Source organism: Elephas maximus, chromosome 8 (assembly GCF_024166365.1).
Source record: "Elephas maximus indicus isolate mEleMax1 chromosome 8, mEleMax1 primary haplotype, whole genome shotgun sequence".
NCBI classification, from domain to species: domain Eukaryota; kingdom Metazoa; phylum Chordata; class Mammalia; order Proboscidea; family Elephantidae; genus Elephas; species Elephas maximus.
In genome coordinates this window covers 81,216,456-81,244,004 of record NC_064826.1, presented here as the reverse complement: position 1 = coordinate 81,244,004, position 27,549 = coordinate 81,216,456, and the positions used below count along the sequence as shown (strand labels likewise).

Here is a 27,549-nt window from a genome sequence, read left to right as displayed (position 1 = left end):
GCCTACCGGGCGCACCTCGGGGCCCGCGGGCCGAGCCTCGCTAGGAAGTTTCCCGCAGGCCCAGCAGGCGGACCCCGCGGCTCGGAGCTACCAGTGCAGGTACGCGGGCCTGGACACCCCTCGGCATCTCAGGGCCCCCGCGGCCCTCCCAGCTCGGCACCGCGGGTCCCACCGTCTTCGCAAGCAGCACCTCCTCAGATGGTCGATGCCCCGCGGGGGCGACGCGAGCGAGAGCTCCGCAGCCTGCTCCCGGACAAAGAAAAGAGCTTTTGTTTCTTTCCAGCCGGTGGGGCTTCTGCTGCATAAATCAGCTTAGCGAAAAGCCAAACACAATCAAATCCAAACAAAGCCCGAAGCTGGGGGGAAAAACCACCCTAATGTGCATTCACTGAGTGATGCTGTTTCTGTGGGAGGGGACGCTGGCGAGGCTGAGGAGGAAAAAAGTCGATGCCGCATCAATCAGCGGGAGCTTCTTCCACAGGTGGGCAGGGAGGCCAGCTCCACTTAGTTGCAGCTTTGCAGCCTCGTCAGTGGAGCCGCGTGCAAAGACGAGGCGGCAGCGTCCTGGCTGGCGAGGGAGGAAGCTTGGGGTGCCAGCAGCCGGGGGAGGCGGCCCCGGGAGCGCCCTAGAAGCGCCCACTGGCGCCCGCGTGTACAGCGCGAAACATCGCCGCTCCCTTCTCGGCCGGGAGTGGAGTGGACAGCCGCGAGCGCCGGAGGGGAGGTTCCGCGCGGGTCCGGGCGCCCTGCCTCGCGGGGCGGTGGTTGCGTGCCCTCGTCCTTTTGGCTCCAGCGCACTGTTCGGGCGTCCCGCCACCCAGAGCCCGGGCAGCTGACGCGTTCTGGGGCGCACCCGCCGAGGATGCGAGGGAGGGAAGGCCGGAGATGGGCGGAGGAGGAGTGGTCCTGCCCTGGCCTCCCCGGGGTCTCTCAACAAGAGCGTAGCTGGGAGCACTCCTGGCCCGGAGTTGCTAGGAAACCGCCCCACGCTACCGGCGGCCGGGGCTGCAGAGCAGCTACAGCTCGGAGCAGCGTGGGCGGGACATTGGTGAGGCATGAAGTCACCGCGGCCCACACTCGCTCTTTGTTTTGCACACTCCAGCTCTTTTTTCCCCCCTTGGCTCTGATAGTTGCCATTCCCATCATTCGCAAGAACTTCTAATGCGTAGCCACGCAACAGGAATCGCACACCGTGTTCCCTTCCTTATCCTCCCCCGAATCCTTGCACCCCAACGCTCACTTAGCGGGTGTGGAGACTCGTTCAGCACGAGTGGCAGCTGCGCTCAAACCCCAATCTCCCACCCCCGTGCTGCGCGCTCCTTTGTTCGGCGCTACTCACTGCCCTGCAGCTGCTGCATACTAAGTGGAGTTCAGGGGCCTCTCCCCGCCCCCAACACCCTCCGCTGCTGGGAGCAACCTGCCTACTTTGCTTTAAGAGTTAGGAGTTCACCCTTTGTCCCAACCCAAGGCCGTGCGGTGTCCTCCCAGCCCTTGGAGAGTTAAGCGAGTCCGCGGGAGCTGTAACCAAAGTCGCTGGCCTGAGACTTCTCACGGCTCCTTCTGCACTCGGTGCCTTAGCCATGGGCTCCACAGCTTTACTCTTCCCAGAGTCTGGCGGTGGCTTCGAGCTTTTGCTACAATGCGTCTTCTGACCTTAAACGTCACCTTCCCAATAAATGGAACAAGGCAGTTACAGACGGCGGCAGAACGGGGAGAGAGACGCTAATGAGGAGATGGGAGGGTACTTCTGCCTGCTTGCGGCTCAGAAATTTAGGCACAATCGGGGAGTGGGTGCTGTGCTGAGCAGCTGTCTGGGAAGCAGCGCACCTTCTCGGGTCCTGTCACTACAGTTCTAGGCCTAGCGAAGGAACCCAACCCCTTCTCCCCCGGGAGTGCAGACAAGGCTTTGAGACACCGAGTGATGGTTCTTTTTTTCCTCTAGGGGCAGAAGTGGTTCTCCGTGATGAAGTCTAACCCCGCATCTCCCGTAGCAGCCTAGCCCACTTGTTGGGTAGATCACTCTCAGCAGGTATCGCACCAGTCGGGTAAGGTTAAAGTGAAATAATGCGGGAGTTTCCCTCCTTATTTGTTTAATAGTTTCCATCTCCATATTTGGAGGAAAAAAACAAGTAGGAGGAGCTCTCTCTTTTTTTCTTTCTGTTTTCTAATTGTTAGCTGCGTGAATGGAAAGTACCTGGTTAATTATCCACAACATGAAAACTCCCCCTTTTCAGGTGTGGACTGCACACTGGAGCCCACAGAATTAGCTAAGCAAACCAGGAGCCCAGTTGGAAAATTAAAAGCCCCCCTGGATGTACAAAGCAGGTCATTTTGAAAGACCAAAGGCATGATCCAAACTTTCAAAACTGACGCTTGTAAAACACAATTACACTAGAGGCAATACACTCTAAATAAACAGGATTTAATCCAACTCAGTCTCATGATTTGTTTTCTTTTCTGAATTCCATGTTTGAATAACTATGGTGTTGTCTTTGGTGGTCCTAAAGTGAAGGGCCTGGAAAGTGGCTGGCAGGGAGGTGAGAATGCTTTAGCTCAGTATGTAAGTGTATCAGTACCTAACAATATTAAAAACCAGTTGCCATCAAGTTGATTCTGATTCACTGGACTTGAAAATTTGAGGACAAAATGAACACGTACGAGCTCTGATTCGTTTGAGTCTTTAATGGGGCAACATGTACTATATTTTCCAGAGGTTGTTTCCCAGACCTCAGATATATAGCTACCTGGAGATAGTGCAGTGCTGCAGTAAGGTAAAAAGGCCATTGTGACGTGTGGAAACCCACTCTACACTCAGCGCAACTATCACGTTTGAGTTTCATGACATATTTCTAAATCTAACTCTTGATGCTGGATTGCAAATAATGATGACAGTGTTAAGCAAAATAGAAGCTTATTAAAATAATAATGAATGTGTTCTGTGAAACTGAAGAGGTATGCGCTGATTTTTTAATTTTACGGTTAAGAGTGCCTGGGTGTTGCAAATGACTGAAGCACTTGGCTACTAACGGCAAGGTTGGAGGTGTGAGTCCACCCAGGTGTGCCTTGGAAGACGGCCTGATGATCTACTTTCAAAAAATTAGCTATTGAAAACCGTATGGAGCACAGTTCTACTCTGACACATGGGGTAGCTGTGAGTCAAAATCAACTTGGCCACAACTGTTTTTTTTTGATATATTCTGTATACTAAGCTAAAACAACTGTGTAAATCTGTTGCCATTGAGTTGATTCCGACTCATAGAGACCCCCTAGAACAGAGTAGAACTGCCCCGTAGAGCTTCCAAGGAGCGGCTGGTACATTTGAACTACTGACCATTTGGTTAGCAGCCAACTTCTTAACCACTGCACCACCAGGCTCCAACTGTGTAGCAAGGGGAATAAAATGATGCTGATAAGTCTGTTTCAGGAAATTCTGAAGCCCTTCAAAGACAACTGCTTTACCTTTTGTTACCTGAGGCCCATGCAGGTATATGTCAGGATATCAGTTTTATGGAGAATGGAAGAATAAGCCTGGCGCCATTTATCATCACTTCCCAGTTGTAAAGAGGTTGTAATTCTAGTTATGGAAATAATGTACGACAGAATATTCTGTGATGTCTGCAAGTTATTTACAGACAAATTATCTGTACGTTTTGGGCTGCAAAGGAAAAGGTGAATTCTCCTAAAACCCTGTAAACAATTTGTAGGGTTTTCTTACCATAAATGTAACTAGTGACTCAGGAACAAAAAGTTTGTTTTTTTCCAGTACCTGTTTCTGGTTATGTAAGTCATTCTTTTTCCTGTAAGAAAATGTATGGGATATTGTGAAGTAATGCAATATTGTTTCCTTCATCATATTACCTGAAAAATTTCTAAGAGGAAAAAATATTTCAAAAGATGGTGAACTTGATTAATTTTCGTCTGTGTGGTGTGTTCTACTGTCTTGCTTTGAAATTTCTGACAGCTAATTTTTCATTACTTGTGGTAATGAGAGCAAATGAAATTCACAGTTTAAAAATAACCTTTTAGTTATTCATTTCAGCTTTCTTATTATCAAACTCTTTGAATTGCTAATAAGTCATAAACTTAGATGACTTAAGTTTCTTCCCCACTCCTTAAACCTTGAATTCTCACTAATTCAGTTTATAATGAGAAATGAATACACCACAGGCAGATAAGTGAGAACAAGGGAGACATCTGAGAGACTGACTCCTTCAACTGAGTATTCAGACTTTTAACTAGATTTTATCCAAATTGCTGACCTCATAAACCAAAAAACAAACAAAAACAAAACCCCCTTGCTGTCACGTGGATGGCAACCCCACTTTTTTATAGGGTAGAACTGCTCCATAGAGTTTTCGGTTATAATCTTTACAGGAGCAGATCACCAGGCCTTTCATCTGTGGCCCACTGGATTCGAACTGCTAACGTTTAGGTTAGTAGTCGAGCGCAAACCTCTTGTGCCACCCAGGGATCTGCTGACCTAATGTCGTGGTTGTTGTGTGCCATAGAGTTGATTCTGACTCATAGCAACTATATATTACAGAGTAGAACTGCCCAATAGGGCTTCCCAGGCCTTTTTTCCCTCAGAGCCACTGGTGGGTTTGAGATGCTGACCTTTCGGTTAGCAGCAAGTGCTTAATCATTGCACCACCAGGCTTCTTGCTGACCTCATGGTTGTGGCTAAAACCATATTTGCCTTTTAATATTATATTTTTCTAAAGTTGGGATCAGAGATTCAATAGGTTTTAAGTGGGTGTTTTCAAGTTTTCTATGAGCTGGCTTCCTCTACAATTCTTAGGAGCTGATGAATGCTCAGGTCAGAGGGATGTATTATTATGACTATAGGTTCTAATTGCTTCCCGTGAAAAACAACATAAGCCACTAAATGGTACTTTTCACCGAAGTAGTACGTAATGTCTCTTATACTCTGGACTGAAGACTCCCTACAACGTAATCAAGTATGGAAGGATTTGGGTTAACGAGTATTGCTGGAGGTTCTGAATTAGTAAATCTGGCATGGTTCCAGGTGGACCTGAAACAATTCTCATACACTGAAGTTTAAGAACCCCTGCTTTCATGGGTTAATACTGAGAACCCCAAAAGCTTAAGGAGCACTTGATGACCAATTCCAGTGTTAGGTCCATTTCAAAGAAAAGTGACCTGGGGCACACAGGTCTTCCCCAGATCTTCTGTGGATGATTAATTCTATGTGATGTTAATGTTTTCTGAAACAAGACAGCCTTGACTATGTTTGGGAAATGCTGGGCGAAAGTTAAACTAAACCCTTTACTGGAGGAATTTCCAGAAACTTAAATAGGCCAACGTGCAATTGGATGCTGCAAAGGAAGAATCTTATTTAGGGACTGTCTCACAGACTCATTTTCCATGAAGCACATTGGCGCTCTCGTCCCATTTTACAAATGTGGTAACTGAGTCCTGAATAGGTAAGGAGACCGACTTAACTTCTTTAAGAGAGTTATTGAGCAGGGCTCTGATTCTTCTTGACTACCTCTTATCTATGATATGGTTTCAAGCAGCAGAATCAGACTTAGCTGTCATAAGTAAAAAAAAAAAAAAAAAAAAGGAATTTATTGGAAGGAAATTGAGAGTTCAGAATCAGTAGGACGCTGAGAGACCAAAGACTGAATCAGGCCAGAAACCAGTAGGACTAAGTGGCCAGCAGACAAGAATGTGCTCTAACCATCCCTTCATCTTCAGGCCACTTGCTCAAGATTCAGCTTGGGAATGTCTTAATTTCCTGAACCTGAGTCACATGCCAGTGCCCTAGAGTTCTGGGGGTGGAGAGTGTGAAGGAGGACGTCTTGGTTTGGTTGCCTCAGTGAATGTATAGAACTGTTTTCCAATACGATAAAACACAATTGTCTTAGTTTGATAAAGGGAGCCCCATAAACTGACAAATATCTATTATTCCTTATTCTGATTTCCTTTGATTACCTGCTTTGCATTACAGTTGGATTTTGGATAATGATACTGCTTTAATTTAGCTACTCTGACCACTAGCAGATGCTTTGGTTGGCAAATATTCCTTATCTGCAGGGATACTATTGAATGAAACATTTTGTGCTTGGAGTGTCTGATCCTAGCTTTCTATTATCCTTTTATAGCATGTGGTGGACTAATGCTTCTTTAGCTAGGAACTTATTAGCAGAATGATTATAGAGATGAGATGATGTTTGAATTAATTTCTTAGCTCGTGAAATTCCTTCTTTGTCAGATTTGTAGCAGACTTTATCAGCGACCTTCCCATGCCCCTCCAGACTCATCACTTCATTGCACACAGCTAGAAGTGCTAGGGAATGAACACTTCTGGAAGCTGTCTCAACCAAAGACTGACCTGACCTGATGGGAAACCAGTTGCTGTCAAGTGGATTCCGATTTATGGTGACCCCACGTGTGTCAGAGTAGAATTGGTATTGTGCTCCATGGGATTTTCGATGGCTGGTTTTTTCAGAAGCAGATTGCCAGGCCTTTCTTCTAAGGCACCTCTGAATAGACTCTAACCCCCGACCTTTTAGTTAGCTGATGAACATGTTAAACTTTTTCATTACCTAGTGACTCTGACCTGATGGAGAAACTCTCTTGCTCCTTGTGTGGAATCACTTTGGACCTTGTATTCTGTATTAGCGCATCTCAAATTATCTTTGGGCCAAAGACATATCAAATTGCTATAAAAGGTTATAAGTACTTACTTTTAATGTTTACACATGCTTCATCCTGGACCAGTCTCAAAGAGTTCAAGGACTGATAGTGTCACATACCACATTTTGAGTAACACTGAGCACCTTCTCCCACAAGTTCCCTTGTTGGAGTAAGCTGCAGTTGCCCACCGTGATAACTGGATTAAGACAGAGCCTTCATTGGCTGCCTTTTGCTCCCTCATTACCCCACTGTTTGTGTTGTTTCCTTGTCTCAGGCTCCTCTTCAGGAGGATACTAAACTAAGTAATAAAAGTGACTGTAATCTAATCTCTGTGAATTGGAATTCTATTCTTGTCTGGCATTAAGGCAACCCAAGGAATAAAAAGCACAAGGGCTCCAGAATCTGAAGAACCTAAATTTGAATTTGCTTCTTGGTAACTGTAGAATCATAGGCAAGGTATTTAACATCCTCGTGAGTCTCAGTTTACTCATTTATGCAATGAAGATATTAAAATAACCCCCAAATAAAATTATCATGAGAGTCAAAGGAGAGATCACCAATGAGACATGTTAGAATCCACCATATATTATCTCAAGGGCTTTTGCAATAGTAATTTGGATTTTTTAAATATCACAATATAAATAACTTTGAAAATACATGAATATTTATTTCAAGACTTGACTATTGGCATGAAAGTAACATTGAATATCATTGGTTTTGTTGAATACATAACTTTCCTTTTCTGGTAACTATACAATTCTTCACTCACATTGATAAATGTAGTGAGCATGTCTTTATATAGAAGATTGTAGTCCTAGCATTCTTTGTGACATTCTAGTTTTATGCCTCCTTAATCAAACCAAATTGTTCTGCAATCTTTTCAGCCTGAAGTCATCCATGTGCAGTTTGATATATAACTATATGAAAGTTTCACTTAATTGCACATGACAGGGACTACATACTTAATTCTGCCTTGCACTTAATATTTATTGTTTAAAGTTAAATGTATCGGGAGAGTAACTGGAGATGTAACAAGTTTTTAATGTTATTACTTTAGTGTCCAAGACTCTAGATGTACAGCCATGTTAGGGGCCCACAGCTGGCTCTCTCACAGAGAGGTATCAGCAGACATTATAAAGACAACATTTCACCATTGACATAGTTCATCTGTTGAGCCACCATGGTATGTGGACCAAGTTGCACATCATTACACAGCTGAAGGCCTTTCTGAACTTCCATAACTCAGAGTGAGCCCGCAACTAAAATTCTCCCTCTCAGCATTTTCTCATGATCACATAGCCTCTGGAGAGTGAGCTCACTATAAAATTTAAATTATTCTAATCAAATTCACATGGAATTTTTACACTTGGAGTATCGCCATTCTCTGCCCTCTTCTCCAATTTCAAAATTACTTCATGTTTCACCTTGAAGAATGTGACCTTCTAGCACAGCAAGGAAATTCTTTATAAGTCAGTCACAGGATATTTAATTTAAACATTTGTTTAACAAATATGTAAATATTTAGTGAACATTTACTATGTATAAACCAATAGGTCCTATAGAAACTACTAGCATCAATAAGATCCAATCCCTTTTTTCAAAGATGTTATAATTTGCTTTGAAAATAATATATTAATACAAAAAAGATGACTGAGTCAGCAAATAGGATAGCTCAGAAATTAACCCTAATATAATATCATTAGTAATTTAATACAGAATAAACCTTCTTCACATATTAATGGAGAAGGGATAAATAATCCAGTAAATGGTGTTGGAACAATTGTTAATGATTTGGAAAGAATTAACAATGTTAATTTAGAAATTTACTTTCTATCAAATAGATTCATGATGGATTAAAGGGCTTAGTATAAATTAGAAGACCATACCTATCAATATTTTTCTAGTGCTGGAAATAAAATACCTTTCTAAATGTAAAAGTAACAACATAAATTTCAAAAAGAACAAATCAATAAATTTGATGATGAATTTTTTTAAACCTTGGTTGTTTTTAAATATTGTGAAAAAGGGTAAAAAGTTTTTACCATAAAATGTGCTCATTCAAGTGGATAAGAAAACATTAAGTCTACAATAGATAAATGTGCAAAGTACATCACCATATGACTCAAGGATAGGAAACACAAATGCTTACAAACATGGGGAAAATTCAGCTTCAGTAGTTACAAAAAAAAAAAAGTACTAATTAAAAAAAGAGAGACTATTTTTACCTATCAAATACTAAAAGACTTTTCAAAATGACAATACTCCATACTAGTGAGGTGGTGGTTGTTAGGTACTGTTGAGTCGATTTCGACTCATAGCAATACCATGTGACAGAGCAGAACTGCCAGGTAGGGTTTTCTTGGCTGTAATCTATGGGAGCAGATCGCCAGGTCTTCTGTAGGGTTGCTGATTGGGTTCTAACTGCCAACCTTTCGGTTAACATTCAAGTGCTTAACCATTGCATCACCGAAATAGGAATTCACTTATGGTAAAAAAAAAAAAAAAAAATTTTCTTGAAATCAGTTGACAAGCATGTAATAAAATCTTTAAAAAAATATTTGAAACATTCATCCCATTGGCTGGGAAATTTAAACTCTGAAGATTCAGAAATATAAGAAATATGCTGTATATTTCAGCATCATATACAATCGCAATAAAAACAAAAAAATGGAAACAATATTTTAGATCATTTGAACCTTTTTCAGTGCAAAGATTGTTAAGTTTTAAGTGGGCCATAGGTATTATTGTCCCCTTTTACAGATATTTGTTGTCTGGAAAAGATGTATCCTGCCTTTCATGAGTTTATAAATTATATTGTAGCCCTGGTGGCATAGTGGTTAAGAGCTCGACTGCTAACCAGAAGGTCAGCAATTCCAAATTCACCAGTCGCTTCTTGGAAACTCTATGGGGCAGTTCTGTTCTGTCCTATAGGGTCGCTATGAGTCAGAACCGACTCCACAGCACCTAACAACGACAACTTTCCTTTCTCTTTAATGCCTTTACTGTTACCTTACTTAGTTCAGGTTTCCACGCCTTTCTTTCGAACTCCCAATCATCCCGTACCCACAGCGCTCTGAGAGTTTTCCTCCTGAAACACATTGAAACTTGTCATTCCTCTTCTTAAACCTTCTGTGGTTTGTCTTATGCCACTCCCCTAACTCTCTCCCACGCCGTGAATGAGACCTTCGGCATTAACTATGAACTCTTGAACATTCTGGCCTCAAACCACACTCCCAGATCCATTTTCTGTGACAATCCCTTTCTCTCTCCCCAACTCTATCTGTACCTCGTGATCTACAAACAAAATGCTGTTTTTTTCCAAGCACTTTGACTTGCCTTTTCATGGGCTTTATCCTCAGCCAGACATTCTCTTTAATTCCACCAGATTCTTGGCAGTGAAACAGATCCCATACTCAAATTGGGTAATTGGAGGAGAATTTGTTAATAAAGGGATCATTTATAAACATAGAAATAGGATGTCAGGGATACTGTTGTATCCCTGAGTTAGAAGCACAGAGGAAATGGAGCATCACTACTGTGAGGCTTCATAGGGAAAAAGAAGGGTGCAGTTACTGAACCTTAGAGAGATTTAGCTGTATGGACAGGGCCACCTGACAAGCTCTATCACCTTTGTTCAAGAGTCAAAGCTAGCCTGAAGTTATCTGGAGGGAAGGAATAGGGAGAATAAATAACCATACTTCATTCTTTGATCTTCTCTGGTTTCCTGTCAGGACACACCAGTGGCAAAACTATTCCAAAGCCAAGGGGTAGTGGAGCCATAGCTGGAATCTAGAAAGGCTGTTTTGCCCAAGATGGAAAGCAATATAGAGAGGGTAGCTGGTGGGACAAACAAAAGATGCTGACATACCCCAATGATAGAAAGTGGGTTGTTTATAATGTCTGACCATTTTAATAATAAGCATATTTGCATAAATCTCTATCCAAATTGAGTAGGGTAAATCAAAAGATTCTGGGATGCAAGAAAATTGATGAAGAGCTAACCCTGGGGAATGGTTGTGTGCTTTGAAATTGCTCTGAAAGGCTTCCAACAGGAAACAGAAGGCCCAGTCAAGCTGGGTAATTGAAGCCTGTAGGGAAGGGTTTAAGGAAGGGAACATGTGATGGTGCAGTCCCCTGGGGTCAGTAACAGTGGGGAGCTTTTAGCTCCCCTGGCTTGAAGGAGCAAGAAGAGACAGTATTTCCAGGACCCAGGAGAGAGAGAGAGAGAGACGGAGCTGTATAGAGAGGACCTCCAGATAGGAAGAAGAGTATCAGTCAGTGAGCCCTCAGGGAAAAAACCAGGACAAATGAATGCCCTGATTTCAATTTTAAAATTTCTTCCCCACCCTCCAAACTCCTTCCAGTGCCCTAGATAGGCCAAACCCAATGGAAGACAGAGGACAAAACAGCCCATTAATGACGTTTGCACTGGCCAGCTCCCTGGACACAGAGGGTAATGAGAGGACTGGAGGGAAAAGGGGAAAATATTCCATTTAGCTTTAAAGGAGATCACATGGCCAAGGGGAAGGTTTTAGTAAGATAGACATAACCGATCTAGAACATGGGGCCTCATAATTTCTTAGCAAGAATAGCAAAAGAAACAATTGCTTCTTAGTCTATATTTCACAATTTTGCCCAATTATTAACTCTTTTTCTTGCTGTTAGCTAAGGCCCTTTTGCACTACAATATAACCCAAATTATTTACTTGGACTTCCTGGATCTTTTTGATTGACTGAGAAACACAAATCTCAGAATTAAATACAAAGGAAGAAAATGAAGGAATAATAATAACAATAAAACAGAAAGGTCATCGCATATTTCTGAAACCCGCTTGTGCAGATTAGTAGCCAATTAGCAGCCCATGGACCAAATATGGCCAGTAGGCCTGTTTTGTTTGGCCTGCACAGTAGCAGCCCACACAGTAGTTTAACAAAATATTGAATATTTTCCCAAAATTTTAAAATCAGTTGATTTGCTAAAATCTTGATTTTCAGCCTCTCTTGAATAATTAGAATGTTTGGCAAAAGCGGGCTTGCATTTCTGCAAGGCAGTAAGCTGAACCTGCATAGCAAGGGCTCAGGCTCTCTAGTTTACCATGGTTCTTACCCTCCCTATTGTCTTCCTGAGTGTCAGTTACCATTTCTCATTACGATTGCCTTACGGGTTTGCTTACACCAAGGCCTGGTTCACTCCTATTTGTTACATGATCAAATCCTTTAGGCATTTAAGTTTGTGAGCCCTGCATTGGTGGCTCACAGACAAAGTGACAGGAGTGCCTAGCCTCTGATTCTTTATTTTCTTTAGATCAATTGAACAGTTAACATCAATGCAGCAGGAATGCGTTACAGCAAATGGAATGTAGCATGAGTAAAACCACTGATTTCCCCACAATTCCTTTTACCAGATAATGACAACCTGTTACCTTTTCTATGACCTGGCGCTTGCCACTCTCCCATTGTAACTCTTCTCTTTATATTTTATTCAGCCTGCAGGAAGTGGTTTAGAGTAATAACAGCTTCTCTCCCATTAAATCAGTTTTACTTTCATGAAACAGAAAGTTTCCTATTTTTTTGAGAGCCTTCTGTCTTGGTGCTCAATTCATTCTGAATCCTCCAAAATATGTTATCCTTATTGTAGCTCTATAAGTCTGATGTGTTCCGATAAGTGATTTTTTCCAAAAATAAAAAGTAATTTTCAGAAGGTGTTATTTATTGGATTACTGATCCTCTTGAGAGAACAACTGCCATTTCTGCCAGTGACTAAATCTCAGGGAATTCTGTTATGACAACCCGCTTGGAGTTTACAATCCTGGGCCTTGCCTAGCAATAGATTCCTCACGTTCATTACCTGGCAGTCCAATTTCTATATAAAAAAAAGCCTACAGTCCTAGATCTTGCCCAGTTGGCTTCAGATCCTGGAACTAAATAATAATATAACTTTCCATCAAGGACCCTACAGACAGTATTGGAGAGATGCTTAAGAGAAGGTGGACCATACAACTTGGGCAACTTCAGGTTTTGTGATTTATGTAAAGTGTTCAGTAAGACAGTAAGCCCAGCGTTTTAAAGAAATTATTAAAAAGTACTTCCTAGAATATTAGAAAGGTTACACAATAACAACACTTTGAAGAACTTAAAGGGTCATCATAAATACTTTACCCAGCTGGCAGCAATATGTTGCTATAGAATTGGTCAGGGGAGAAACAACTGTTGGAAGCATAATTGGCCTACAACCTTTCTTTGGTCAGAAGCCAGTGCTTGAAAAATCATTCTGAAAACCTTACTCTATTTTAGTTTTCTCTTAGTTATTTTGGACTCTAGGACAGACGACACATAGAAATGTTAGAATATATACACGTCTATGTGTTAAGGCATTTTAAAAATAATTTCTACTAGCCGGGAATCAGAGTCTTAAGACTAAACAGGGTTCAGAGACTCCCAGCCTTTTAAGGATAACACAAGAAGTTCTCTTTAAATACCCAGTCATCTTGGCCGTTATTAAAAAAATAAATATAACAAGTATTGGCAAGCACATGGTGAAACTGGAACCGTTGTGCATTGCTGATAGGAATGTAAAATGGTACAGCTGCTGTATAAAATAATTTGGCAATTCCTCAAAAAGTTAAATATAGAATTATTGTATGACCCAACAATTTCACTCCTATGTGTATACCCTAAAGACTTGAAAGCAGAAGCTGGAACAGGTATTTGTACACCAATGTTCATAGCAGCATTATTCAAAATAGCCAAAAGACAGAAACCCAAGTGCACATCAACAGTTGAATGAGTAAATAAAATATAATAGGTACACACAGTGAAATATCATTCAGCCATAAAAAGGTGCATACTATCATGTGGATGAAGCTTGAAAATATTATGCTAAGTGAAATAAGCCAGACACAAAAAGACAAATATGATTCCACGTACATGAAATGTCTTGAATCGGGAACTTCATGGATGCAGAAAGTAGATTAGAAGTTATCAGGGCCAGGTCTAGGGAGATGAGGAATGCAGAGTTATTGTTTCGTGGGTATAGAGTATCTGTTTGGAGTGATGAAACGTTTTGGAAATACATAGCAGTGAAAGTTGCATAAAATTGTGAGTTTAATTAATATCACTGAATTGTACATTTAAAAGACAAATTTTATGTTAGGTGTATTTTACAACAATAAAAGTAAAAAAAGAAAAGAAAAGAAAACCTGGTCATTCTGAGGCCTCAAACTAGCTGGAGTAGCTGAGTGAGCAGAGTCAAGAAGATTACGGGTAGCATAAAAGTGAGGATGGGGAAGGGGTGAAGTCAAAGGTGAAAGCCTAGTGTGAGTGAGAAGTTTAAGCACTGAAATTAAAAGTAAGAGTTTTAACTATATGCCTTTTTCCTTAGACATTTTATACCAAGTTGAATCCTTGGTGGACTAATTTATATTTTACTCAATTAATAATTCAACAAACATACATGGAGCACTGGCATATGCTAGAATATAATAATGATTAAGACATGGTCTCTATGTCCTAGGACTTCATGGTATACTGAGGTAGACAGTCATTTTAAAAATAACTAACACAGGATAATACCAATGATAATAGCAATGTGTTTGGAACATGTGGTATAGTAAGGAGAATGGAGAATTTATTTCATTTGAGAATCAGGAAGGACTTGATATGAGAGAGCCCGGACAGGATTTTGAAGAATGAATAAGGAATGGGTAGCTGTTCGTTGCCGTATCATCGATACCCACTCATGGTGACCCCGCGTGTGCAAAGTAGAACTGATTCAGAGGGTTTTCAAGGCTGTGACCTTTTGAAAGAAGATCACCAGGCCCGTCTTCTACGGCACCTCTGGGTTGGTTCAAACCACCAACTTTTTGGCTAGTAGTTGAGCGCTTAACTGTTTGCACCACCCAGGGACTTCTAAAGGAATGGATACTAGGATCATTAAAGGAAAGGAGAAGAAGGTGCAAGGGCCCAGAGGTATAAGGTATTGTAGTGGGTTGTAGTTTGACTATGGAAAGAAGTAGACAACAAAGAACTAGAGAAGGGTGCAGAGATAACCACGGAGGACCCTATCTGTTGTCGAGGGAGCTTAGACATTCTCCTGCGGATGATGAGGAGTCACTGAAAAGTTTTGACTAGGCAGATGGTTTGGTCATACTGACGTTTTGGATGACTCATACTGGTGTTAGTGTGAGGAATGAACTGAGAAGACGAGATTGGAGCAGGGTTAGGTGAAAGGTGGAAATAACCTGGAATAAGAGAGTGATATTTAGTGATAGACAGCAGGCCACAGGCTCAAGAGCTACTTAGGACGTAAAACGACTTTAGTGATTAGCCAAGGAATATAGGAGGGAAAATAATCTTAATGGGGAAGGTAATTTAGATATGGCCTGCAGGAATATCAGATAAAGATGTCAAGAAGACAGTGGAAATATTGTTTGGAGCTTAAAGGAGGAGTACTGAATGTCATAGGTTTGGAAGTAAGAACATGCTAGATGGTACATAAAGTCTTGGACATTCCATGGGAGAACACGCAGAATGATTACAGAATAAGGCCAAGTAGAGAGGTCTGGGAAAGACTACAACTGAAGGCTGAGCCAGGATGTTCAGAGAGGCAGGGAAACAAGAAAAGTGTGGTCTCATTGATAGAAGCCAAAAAAGCTGACATGTTTCTAAAAGAAGGAACTGACTAGAAGGTCAAATGCTACAGAAAAGTCAGCTATCATAGGACTCTGTATTCCCCACTGGATTTGAACCCACGAGGTCACCATTGCCATTATGGAGATCATCCACAGTGAAGGGTACGATAGAAGGCAGACCACAGCGTATTGATAAGTTAGAGACCTCTTTTGAGATGCCAGATAAAAAGAGAATGACAGAGGTCAGAGAGTTACCTGAGAGAGTGAGATGTCTACATTTCTCAAAGAATCTTTATATATGCTGCCATACTTAATGTTTTCAGATTATCAGTATGGAAACTTCTGTTTGGTATGTCAACAAAAGTAAGGTCTATAGGACAGTTTACCCATCCTTAGCTTACCTAGATGTAGGTATTGGCATTTTAAAATCAATTTAGGAGACAATAGATAATATCTATAAAACTTGGCATGGAAATCCAAGTATCCCAGCATTTCAAAATATACTAACTTGATGCCAAATCAAACCTTTAAGTATTTAGTAAATACACAAAACTTATGGAAGCTAACTTTGATTTGTATTAAAATAATAAAGAAAATAAAAGATATGTTTTATTCATATAAATTGGACACTCCTGATGTGGAAAATAGACCTAGACCTACATGAGAGGCCAGAATCTTGGGAATTCAGAGTGAGAAAGAACCTGGCACAGTGGATAACTGTGAATTGAATTTTAGAAATTAAGACCCTTGTAATACAAATGAAAAAAAAAATTGAACATTAGAGAGGTCAAACGACATAAGGTCATTTTTAACTAATTATAAAGCCAGCATTTTAACTGTACTTGATTCTTATTCATTAAGTACATCTTATGTGCCAGAGACTATGCTAAATAATTTCCACTCACTTTTTCTTTCAATCCTCAGAGGCATTTCTGACTTCAGTACTACTATTATTACCATGTTGCAAGAAAGAAAACTGAGTCACAAGAGATGAAAATAACATGCCCAAGATGACATTGTAGAGTTAGGATGTAAATCTGTTGTTGTTGTTGTTAGGTGCCGTAGAGTTGGTTTCAACTAATAGAGACACTATGTCATACTGATAAAAACATTGCTGGGTCCTGTGCCATCCTCGAAATCATTGCTATGCTTGAGACCATTGTTGCAGCCACTGTGTCAGTCCATGTCATTGATGGTCTTCCTCTCTTTCACTGATACCTCACCAAGCACGATGTCCTTTTCCAGGAATTGGTCCATCATGATAACATGTCCAAAGTAAGTGAGACAAAGCCTTGCCATCCTCACATCTAAGGAGCACTCTGGCTGTACATCTTCCAAGATAAATTTGTTCACTTTTCTTGCCGTCTGTGGTTTATGCAATATTCTTTACCAACACCATAATTCAAATGCATCAATTTTTCTTCGGTCTCCTTTTTCCATTGTCCGTCTTTCACATGCATATGAGGCAATTGAAAACACCATAGCTTGGACAGGTGCATCTTAGTCCTTAAAGCAATTTAAACATAGGCAACCTTACTCAAGAACTCATGCTTTTATCATGACCTTCTAGCAGCTGTGGACTACACACAGCGCACACTTAGTACTTGAAACTATTCTAGACATTCAGGTTTCTCTTCCATAGATAGTAAGCATAAGTATGACAGTAAACAAATTTTTTTTTGCTTCAGTGAAAAAGAGTTAAAAACAGAAAAGTTCCAACTAAATAATTATTGAGCAATTATTTTAGTAAATTGATGTTTTCCTTCAACAGATAAAATTTGAAAAGAAAAACACTTTGCTTTTTGTCCCTTTATCACAAATGCAATATGATAGTAACACTTTCAGAAAAGCTCATTATTATGAAAGAATGAAATAACACATTGTTCTTGCTGGGGTAATTGTTATAATAATAGCCATTTCCCTTCTACACCCGAGGAATTTCCTTTTTTTTTTTTTTTTTAAATGAACAAGCTTTCATCTGCTTAGCGTCCAAAGAGGACAGCAATGAATTTGCCTAATCACTGTTTTTTGGACAAGATAAGTCCTATTTAAGGAGTCTTGGTGGCGTGAGTTGGAATCTACTTGACGGCAATGGGTTTGGTTTTTGGTTTGGTGGTATGGTGGTTAAGCACTTGGCTGCTAAACGAAGGGTTGATGGGTCCGAACCAACCATCTGCTCCACGGGAGGAAGATGTTGCAGTCTGCTTCTGAAAAGTTTTACAGCCTTGGAAACCCTATGGGGCAGTTCTGCCCTGTCTTATAGCGTTGCTATGAGTCAGAATCAACTTGACAGAAAGATTGACTTTTTGGTAAATCCTGTTTAGAAAGAAATGAACCTCAGCAAATAAGCACCTGTCACAGACTGAATTATGTTTCCCAAAAATGTCTGTCAACTTGGCTGGGCCATGAATCCTGGTACTGTGTGATGTCCACCATTTTATGTGATTTCCCTATGTGCTGTAAATCCTATCACTATGATGAAATGCGATGGATTAGTGGCAGTTACATTGATGAGATACCCACTGCCATCGAGTCAATTTTGACTCATAGGTAGATATACAAAATTAGATAGTGTTTTAAGCCAATCTTTTTGAGATATAAAAGAGAGAGGCAAGCAGAGAGACAGGGGACCTTGTACCACCAAGAAAGCAGCGCTGGGAGCAGAGCTCATCCTTTGGACCTGAGGTTTCTGTGCTGAGATGCTCCCAGACCAAGAGAAGACTGATGACAAGGACCTTCCTCTAGAGCCGACGGAGCGAGAAAGCCTTCCCCTGGAGCTGGCACCCTGAATTTGGACTTCTAGCCTACTGAACTGTGAGAGAATAAACTTCTCTTTGTTAAAACCATCCACCTGTGGTATTTCTGTTATAGCAGCACTAGATGACTAAGACTGCACCCTAACAGCAATTTTTGTCATCATCTTGAACAATGTAAATCATATAAATGGTTTTGTTTAGCTGGATGCTTCAGAGGTAAAATTCTAAGAATATTGACGGATTTTTTTTTATATCTGCCTTAAGTAATTAATGGCAAATGCAGCAATTCGAGCTGATTTAAGTGGTAGAGAGAGGTGTACAAAACATCAGATTGAGCCCATGACACCTGAAATGAGGAAAATAGTAGATAAGACTGGAGTATCTCACTGCTGTGGACCATATCTAGGTCTGTTTCTCAACTTCAGTACTATGTAGGCTCAATAATTCTTCACTGTGGGACTATCCTGTGCCACACTGCAGGGTGTTTAGAAGTCTCCCTGGTTCACGCACTAGATGTTCTTCCAGGTTTTGACCATTAAATATCTCCAGACATTGCCCAATGTCCTCTGGAGGACAAAATCTCAAAATCTAGACAATTAACTAAAGAAGGACCCAATAAGCGGGCCTGAAGATAGATCTGGCTGGCTAGAATTAGAACTCTTTAAATTCACATTAGAATGCCTGAAGGTTATCTGGGGCCTTATATTTCATCTGAAGAAGCCACAAAAGTATTTAGAATTTGTCTAGTTACCTGTGGCTGCATAAAAAACTACTGTAAAACTTAGTGACAATCTTAATTTTATTCACAAATCTGATACTTGACCAAGGCTTGGTGAGAGAGCTTGCCTTTGCTTCACTGAGGTGGCCCGAAAGCTGGGACTGGAGAAGGATTGTCTAAAGACTTGCTCACTCACCTAACTGGTAGTTGATGGCTGGTAGCTGATGGGAGCTTCAGCTGGAGCCATGGCTGAAAGACTTACATGTGGCCTTTCCACATGGCTGCTTGGCTTTCTTACAGCCTGATTCCAAGGGCAGCATCCCTAGAGAACCAGTCCGAAGCTGTATTGCATTTTATGAATTAATCTTGCAAGTCACATAGCATCACTTCTCCTGCAGTCAAAATTCCACCCAAATTCAAGGAGAAGGAACTTAAACCCCATCTCTTGATTGAGGGATGTCAATGTCACCTTATAGGAAGACTATATAGAATGGTATATATTGATGTAGCAATCTTTGGGAAATCTACCAGAGGTTTGAAAAAGACAGGACACTTAGGGTTACTTACTGGGGGTCTATGACATTGCTGTCTAAAGATTGTTCTAAGGACCACCTGTATCAATCTGATTGGGAGCACTTGTTTCAAATGTCAATTTCTGGGCCTCTCCAAGGAGTTCTGATTTAGCAGGTCAGCCGTGGGGATTTGGTATCTGCCTGTTCAATAAGCCCTCATGCATGTTAAGAATGTTCTTTGTTTATACAGATGCTTTTATCATTACACATTTCCATTACACATTTACACATTTTCTTCCAAGAAACAAGGTGGTGATACAGAGGTAGTTTTGAGGAATGTAGTTGTTTTGAAAAGTCACTTCAAACACTGCCTTTGGGTTTTTAATACGCACATGTTGCTTGTCAAAAGACACTTTGAAAGTGATGTTACATATTGGGGTTGTCTAGACATTTGATTTATTTAATTTTCATGCCATGTCAAATAAAAAAAAAAAAAGAAAAGAGAGATAACATTACAGTCCAAATCAAGAAAATTGGGATTTTTTTTTTAGTCTACTTTTATGGTCAAATTTTACATGCTTTTATGTTACACTTGAGAGCTATACTTTAGGTATCAAATAAAAGCCCAACATTCATGATGGTATAATTGAAATTGTAGCATAAGGAAGAATCCTTTGTAGAAAATTAAAATGCTAATAGGTATAGTAATGTGAATTCCATTTTCAATGAACATCATGAAAATGTGGGAAATAAAATGTTAGTTTAGGGACATTGCCCTGACTTAAAAGTTGCTGATCTGACAACTTCAATGACCTAAAATATACTTGAGGAAACAGCATGTGAAAAAGGCCCTTGTGTGATCAAAATAGAATACAGAAATTTACTTGGGTCATTTACTTGGGGTCTAACTTACTATTAACTTGCATGAAAGTCTAACAGAGACGTTTCTAGCTTACGGCAAAGGAAAAAGAACATGTTAGAATGGGTCAGCCACAGATGGCCTACAGGCAGGCACAATGAGCGCCAGGAACATCTGAGAGCACAGTAGTTGAGGGGTTTTTCAGAGTAGAGGAAAACCACTTTTATATCTCACTATTTTAGAGGTACTTCTACATTACAGTGGTACAGCAATTGCTTTCCATCATGCTAAGCCTGAGTTTTTGAGAAATTTAACTATTTTTTAAGGGAAATAATTAAAGAATTTAGAAAAAAAAATCCTTGAAAGTGGGTAAAAAAAAAAAAAAAGCTTTGGTGCTTTTAAGAGACAGATTTCTTTTACCTACAAAATTATTATTATTTTTTGTAGACTATCTCACTGGCAGAAGATGCTAGATAATATACATTGGTCATTCAATTAAGATTTTTTTTTTTAATTGATTTATTTTACTAAATTTAAAGCTTAGTTGTGCCTTGACAACTAATATGGAAATCTAAATCTAATATGGGGAACTATGTGAAAATTTTAAACATGTGTTGATATGAGCAAGTACTAGCAAGCTGGGAAGGAAGGAAAAACCTAGTCATCTCACTTACCACCAAATTCTTTTGAGTCCAACACAAAAATTCATTTTAAATGTATCCAGCTCTCTGTGCCTCCATTGCTACACCCTCGTCCTTGTCACCATCATTTCTCTTATGTGAATTTCTGCAATAAACTCCTGTCTCCCTGTTCCTGCTCTTGGCTGCCTTCAATCCATTCTCCATGCTAAACTTTCAAGTGAAGTTACCTCCTTCTTTAACCTGCTACTGTGGCTTTCCATCTGATTTCAAATAAAACTCGAATACCTTACTGTGGCTCTCAAGGCCTTGCTTGATTTGGTCCCTTCATGCTGCCCCAATCCCACCTTATGATATTCTAACTTTTACTCCCTCTGCTCTAGTTGCCTTGCCTTCTTTGAGTATTTTGGCTTTTGCATAGACAAGTCCCTCTGCCTCTTCTGTTCTTGGCAGGGCAGGATCCTTACTTTCAGCTCTCAATTTAGATATTGCCCCTTCAGAAAGGCCTGTTTTGACTACACTATCCAGAGTAGATCTCTCCCCAACATTGTTCTCTATCACAATACAGTGTTAAATTTATCTGTAGCCTGTACCATAATGCATTCCATATTTTTATTAGTTTATTTTTCCTTTGCAAGCCTCATGAAGACAAAGGCCACATCTGCTTTATTGAACAGATAATGGTGAGTGCCTGGCACATAGTAGGTGTCTAATAAATATTTTTTGAATGAATAAATGAATGGCAGTCTATAAATAAATCAAGGACTAAATACATGGATCTATTAAGGCAAGTACAGGCACTAGTATATGTGTTTGATAAGGATTTGGATGATTTATAGGTACTTTACCCATACAGATTTTGAAATGAGAAGCTTGTAGAACTCATAACTAACTTTTCACTATGATATCATAGATGGCATTGATTCAGTGCTCCAAACACGACTTTGTCAGAGCTCAGGTTTGGAGATATTTGGCTTGACGCTACGTAGTGTTTCTTAGAAGGAGAATAAAGGAAACGAGAATAGGATATGACACAGGGAATAAATAATTCTGAGATCCCATTTACCCTTAGAAATTATCAAGAGATTATACCTGTTTTTAATGTTCTCGACTATGTAATTTGAAGAATTTAGCATATACATTACACTCAGCAGTAGTTCAATAAACATGGGTTTAATAGAGTTTACCTTGGAAAATTGGAAATAAGAAACATTTTTGTTCAGTTTTTCCCTAGATTTACTCTGTTGGCATCTCATTAATAATCTTAATACAGACTATGACAAAATGGAGCCAGTTTCCTACTACATCAGTAACTGGCAAATGCTTGTTGAAGTCAGAAGCCATGACTCAAGTATTTTTCTATTTCCAAGATGGGCTTAGGAGTAGGGGTGTTGCATAATAATGACACACTAAGTATATCTTGAATAAATGACAATTCTCAGGCCACTTAAAGGACCCAGTTTAAATTGCTTTTTGTATCAGATAGATTGAGAAATGGGTATACTTTTTTTTTTTTTGCTAATACAAATATCCCAGTAAAACCAGTGGTGAGAATACAAACATACAAAAGTAAAAAAAAAAAAAAATACATGCTGCATGCTGAAACAAATGTCTTTATGCTACACTTATGTAGAAACATGGGACAATAGATGCAACAATTTTACTATAAAAGGAATGCACAGTAGGTCTCACATAAAATAAAACATGAAAGAAACCTTTAGGTGGCGACCAAGAGCTATGGTTATGAATTCCTTAGTTGGCTTTTATGAAAATTTATAATCTTATTTGACAGTGGTCATGTTCAGCAGGCTATTTAAACCACAATAATTCAATGCAAAGCAAATAGAAGAAACAAAATTAGTCCCAGAAATAAATGGATTTAGATGTTAATATTATCAAATAATCAGTCAAATCAAGTTTGGTAAAACAATGGATGACTTAACTATAAATTAGAAAACCAGATCCTGGAAAATAAATTTATTGGTATTGAGTTATGGGACTAATTACTCTTAGCACTTAAATAATTACTTTGATCTTCAAAGAAATTATCTTTAAACAAAAGAACTCATAGAGTGTAATAAACATGTCAAAAAACCTTCCAAATACTCATTGTGCAACTGGACCCCACTTAAAAGAGACATGAGGCTCCGGAATAATGGGCAATTATCTAACTCATTCTTGCAACATCTGCAGCAGCTATGGCTTCTTAGAGACCAGTATGCTCTTCATCTCTTCTTTCATTGCTCTCTCAAATGAAGTTTAAGATCAAATTCACCATATGCCTCTTTCAGTTCTAAAAAAAAGGGGAAATATAAAATATTTATGAACGGGCATCATGATTTTGTGATGGCATGCACTGTTTTTTCCTTCCTGCTTGTTCTTTTCATCAATATGCACTCACGTGCTAGGAGAAGAAACAATTTTAATCATCATTCTTAGATACTGTTTCATAGTAATTTTCATTTAAAAGTTTTTCCATTAATGATTAATTCTGTTAGCACCTAGATTTATGATGTACATTTTTTTTGACACTTTTAGCAAGATAGATTAAAATTTGAATTTTGCTTTCAATTGATAATTGCTTCTGTGATGAAGTTGTCTTTAGTTCAATTTTTGTTCACTTCAGGTGCACTTATTAGCTGGTGGTACAGTGGTAAAGAGATGGCTGTTAAACAAGAGATCGGCAGTTCAAATCCATCAGCAGCTCCTTGGAAACCTTCTGGTGCAGTTTAACTCTGTTCGGTAAGGTCACTATGAGTTGGAATGGAATCAGTGGCAATGGGTTTGGTTTTTGGTTTTTTGGATATGCACACCATGGAGGAGAGAAAACAAGCAAAAGATAAACTTGGTACACAGGGGTTGATGAGCTTTCTAGACACAGCAAGAGAACAGAAACAAACTAAAAGTACTATAGCAAAACCCACACGTTGGTATTGAGTAATAGAAAGTGAGGGAAAAGCGTGGGTTGATATTAATAAAAAAATCTTTGTAGAGAAGATGAGTAAACTGGTGAAGTTTCCTAAAACATTAGTGGGAAAGTAAATATTTTAATTCCTAAGAAACTCTATTTCTATGACTTAATTTTAATATTCCAAAATTATTCGGTAGTAATATACATGTCACAATAGCACTGAGCAGTTCCTTTTTTTTTTAGAAAATATTTTCCACTACTTTAGTCAATGAAGATGGTGATATCCACTCTCAAAAACCCATCCAGTATGTTACTGGATTACATAGCAAGCAGTACAAGAGAATTGCCCAGAAATTATTTCAGTTCTCTAGCAGTTTGCAGAACAAAATTGCTCAGGAATAAAGTTAAGCTAAAAACGTAGAAGGTTGTACCTATGGGATTTATGTGGTTGAGACATATTGTTATCTCCTAAGCTACCATTGAATGTCTTCAAAATTATATTATTGAGGCTAGGAATTAGGAGAATTGACTCTAATGCTGAGTGTAATGATAAAATTGTGGCCAGGTTGCATCATTTCTCTGGGCAGCACCTTCCATCTCTGTAAAATGAGACATGATCTAATTCTTCTCCACTCTAAAACCATTATGTTTCCTGATTTCTAGAGAGCAAAACCAATGTTATCAGAGTGAAAATTAGGTACATCTGATGAGTAAAAGCATGGCATAGTTTCAGCGAGAGTTGCTGAATGAATCCAACTGTATGCTTTGTTGTTCTTAGATGTCCTCTAGTCAGCTCCAATTCATGGTGACCTTACATATAACAGAATGAAACGTTGCCCAATCCTGTGCCATCTTCATGATTGTTGGTAAGCTTAAGCCCATTGTTGTGGCTGTTGTGCCAGTCCATTTCATCAAGGCTTTCCCTTGTTTTCACTGGCCCTCTACTGAGCACGATGCCCTTTTCTAGTGATTAATCTTTCTTGATGATACGTCTGAAAGTGAGCGAGTTGAAGTCTTGGCATCCTTTCTTATAAGGAGCACTCTGGTTGTATTTCTTCTAAGACTTACTTGTTCTTTATTCTACCAGTCCTTCAATATTTTTTTGCCAGCACCACAATTCAAATGCTTCTTTTGTCTTTCTTTTTCATTGTCCAACTTTCATATGTTATGAGATGATTGAAAAGACCAACTGTGTGTGGGGCCCCACATATAGATCAGGTAAAAAACGGTGCTCACTCGAGTGTGGATTCCACAACCTGTGGGACCCCTGGTGGCACAGTGGTTAAGAGCTTGGCCACTAAACAAAAGGTCCGCAGTTCAAATCCACCAGCTGCTCCTTGAAAACCCTTTGGGGCAGCTCTACTCTGACTTATAAAGTCGTTATGAGTTGGTATCGACTCAACGGCAATGAGTTTTTTATGAGACAAGATTGTATGTGGTAGCTCTATAATCATACCATTAATGATGACAGGAAGTTGTTGAAAATTTCTCTGTACTAAAATTTTATATAATAATGGTATAGTTTTCAATCCACTGTCTTTTTTTCATGAGCTGGGGTCTTTAAGCACGGTAAAATATGTTAAATGCAAAATCAGTAAACTGAGGAAAAGAGAAAGGGCATATATCTTAACCATGGTGAGTGAAAATGATGGACCAAGCACTTAGTAGTACAAAACCAGTAGATGTTACGGGGCAGTCAATATTTTTACCACAGATTTGAAAAGACTGAAAATTTATCAGAGATTCTAAAACAGGTGTCACATATGACCTTTAGGTGATTAATAAATGTAATCTAAATTAAAATATAGTTTGCCAAAAGCATAAACAAAGACACTAGTATAATGGATTTAGTAATATATATTTTATATATTATACTTGCCATTGACATACAATTTTATGTAACTATATGGTCATTAAAAGTTCAGATATTTGGATGTATATTTCATTAGTCCAAAGTCATATTTTTAAGCCCGAGAGTCATTTACCTTTACTTGCAGTCTACTATTGCACACAGTTGAAAATTAGGTGAAACTATATAAAAGAAAAATGAATATACAATTTCGAAAACTAAAACAAAAACTCTAAAAACTATCTTCTATATGGAATAAAAATATAAGATGATGAAAGCGGTTATTCTCCTCTCCTCCAAAAATATAAAAATAAGTAGGAGAAAATCTTCGTGTCTTGTTTCCTTTTAACTGTTTCTTCAAAAACTACAATTAATCCTGGGCCCTGGCCTTTATTCTGCTGCTGGTTAGTCTGCCACTAATGTGCAAAAGTTATTTTGTCCTGAGTGTTGGCAGCTCAGCATTTTCAGCTTGCTGATTTCAGAGGCCGGATCTTCTCTACTTCATTTTAGGGTGAATACTGCCTGATCTAGACTGTTCTAGAAGATGGCAGATCTCACTGATTGTATTCCTTGTAACCTGCAAGTGAACTCTGGCAGCACAGAGGATAAGCGTTCAGCTGCTAACCAAAAATTCTGCAGTTCGAATCCACCAGCCACTCCTTGGAAACCCCATGGGGCAGTTGTACTGTCCTATAGGGTCACTGTGAGTCAGAATCACACCAAAACAATGAGTAACCTAGGAGGGAGACAGATTGTGGCAATCTGCTATTTAGGGTGCTATTTTCTGACTAATTTTTCTTCTCGGTTTTATTATATTAAATAAACACTTAAGATTGCTTCAATTACAATCCTTTGCAAAAGGTGAGTGGGACTTGGATTCAAACAATCAGGGAAACAAAAACACATGTATGGAAGGAGAGAGAATAGGAAGACTTCTAGGAACAATAAATAATAACAAGGAGAAACAAAATGCACAAACTCAAGAAGAAAAGGGAAGGCAAATAGAGGAAGAAAATGTGTGAAGAATGAAAAATTAAGGCGGCGGGGGCAGGGAGGAGAAAAAAAATTGTTGCCGTGGAGTCGATGACAACACATAAAACTGCCCCATAGGGTTTCCAAGGTGTGGCTGGTGAATTGGACTGAACTGCTGACCTTTTGGTTAGCAGCTGAGCTCTTAACCAGTGAGCCGCCAGGGCTCCGAAGGCAGGGAAGGAGGCAGAAAATAAGGATGATACAAAAAAAAAAAAAGCTAAAGATTGAAGAGGGACGAGAGGAAGCAACAGGAGCGAAGTCAGAAAAACGATGAGAAGATAGAGCAGGAACAGGAGGACAGAGTGGGGAAAAAAGGAGGTCAGGGCTTAAGGAGAAAGAATTAAGCACAAAGAAGACAGAAGAACAGCAAACAAAGAAGTAGGATACAAATGGAACGGGAGCCAAGTGTCTGGATTATAAAGTGGGAGGAAAAAAGTAGACAGGCAGGAGGGAGGGAGACGAAGAGCCACCGGAGCCAAGCGATTTTGCTTTATCTTTTGCAAGTGGAGTTTATGTCACTTGAATGGAGCTTGCAGATAGATGTGAATTATTTTACTGGTATCCTTCAAAGTCCTGCTGTAATGTTGTTAGGAATTTGGCAGAGAAGTGCCAGCCTTAACTAAGATTATCAGCTCCCCTTCATGTTAAACTAAGGCAGCTGAATTCACACCCTTTTGCAAGCTGTATTCAAATGGGACCAAAAAAAAAAAAAAAAATGGTGATAGTTAGACTAGAAAAATTCTGGACATTAAAAAAGAGAGAGAGAAGGAATTTATTTTTATTTAAAACAAAAACAGAACACCCAAATCATATACTTATTTGCTTAGTCTTGGTGTTTTTACTTATAATTTTTTTGTTTTTGTTTTTTCTTTCCAGATCTAGGCAGTGTCCTGAGAACTGTAAAAATTCCTGAAATGTTTAAGTACAAATTGTACTAAGAAGGCCAAGTTGCTAAAATAAAACAAATTAAACAAACCAACAAAT

The 27,549-nt window shown here is 39.5% G+C and overlaps 1 long non-coding RNA gene across 1 annotated transcript; it reads left to right on the top strand.

The window, feature by feature from the left end:
• Nucleotides 1-11: 11 nt before the first annotated feature.
• Nucleotides 12-27,549, top strand: LOC126081453 (uncharacterized). Its single transcript, XR_007518397.1, has 5 exons — nt 12-99; nt 1,943-2,029; nt 23,400-23,515; nt 24,463-24,550; nt 27,442-27,549. It is a non-coding gene; the product is annotated as an uncharacterized LOC126081453 (long non-coding RNA).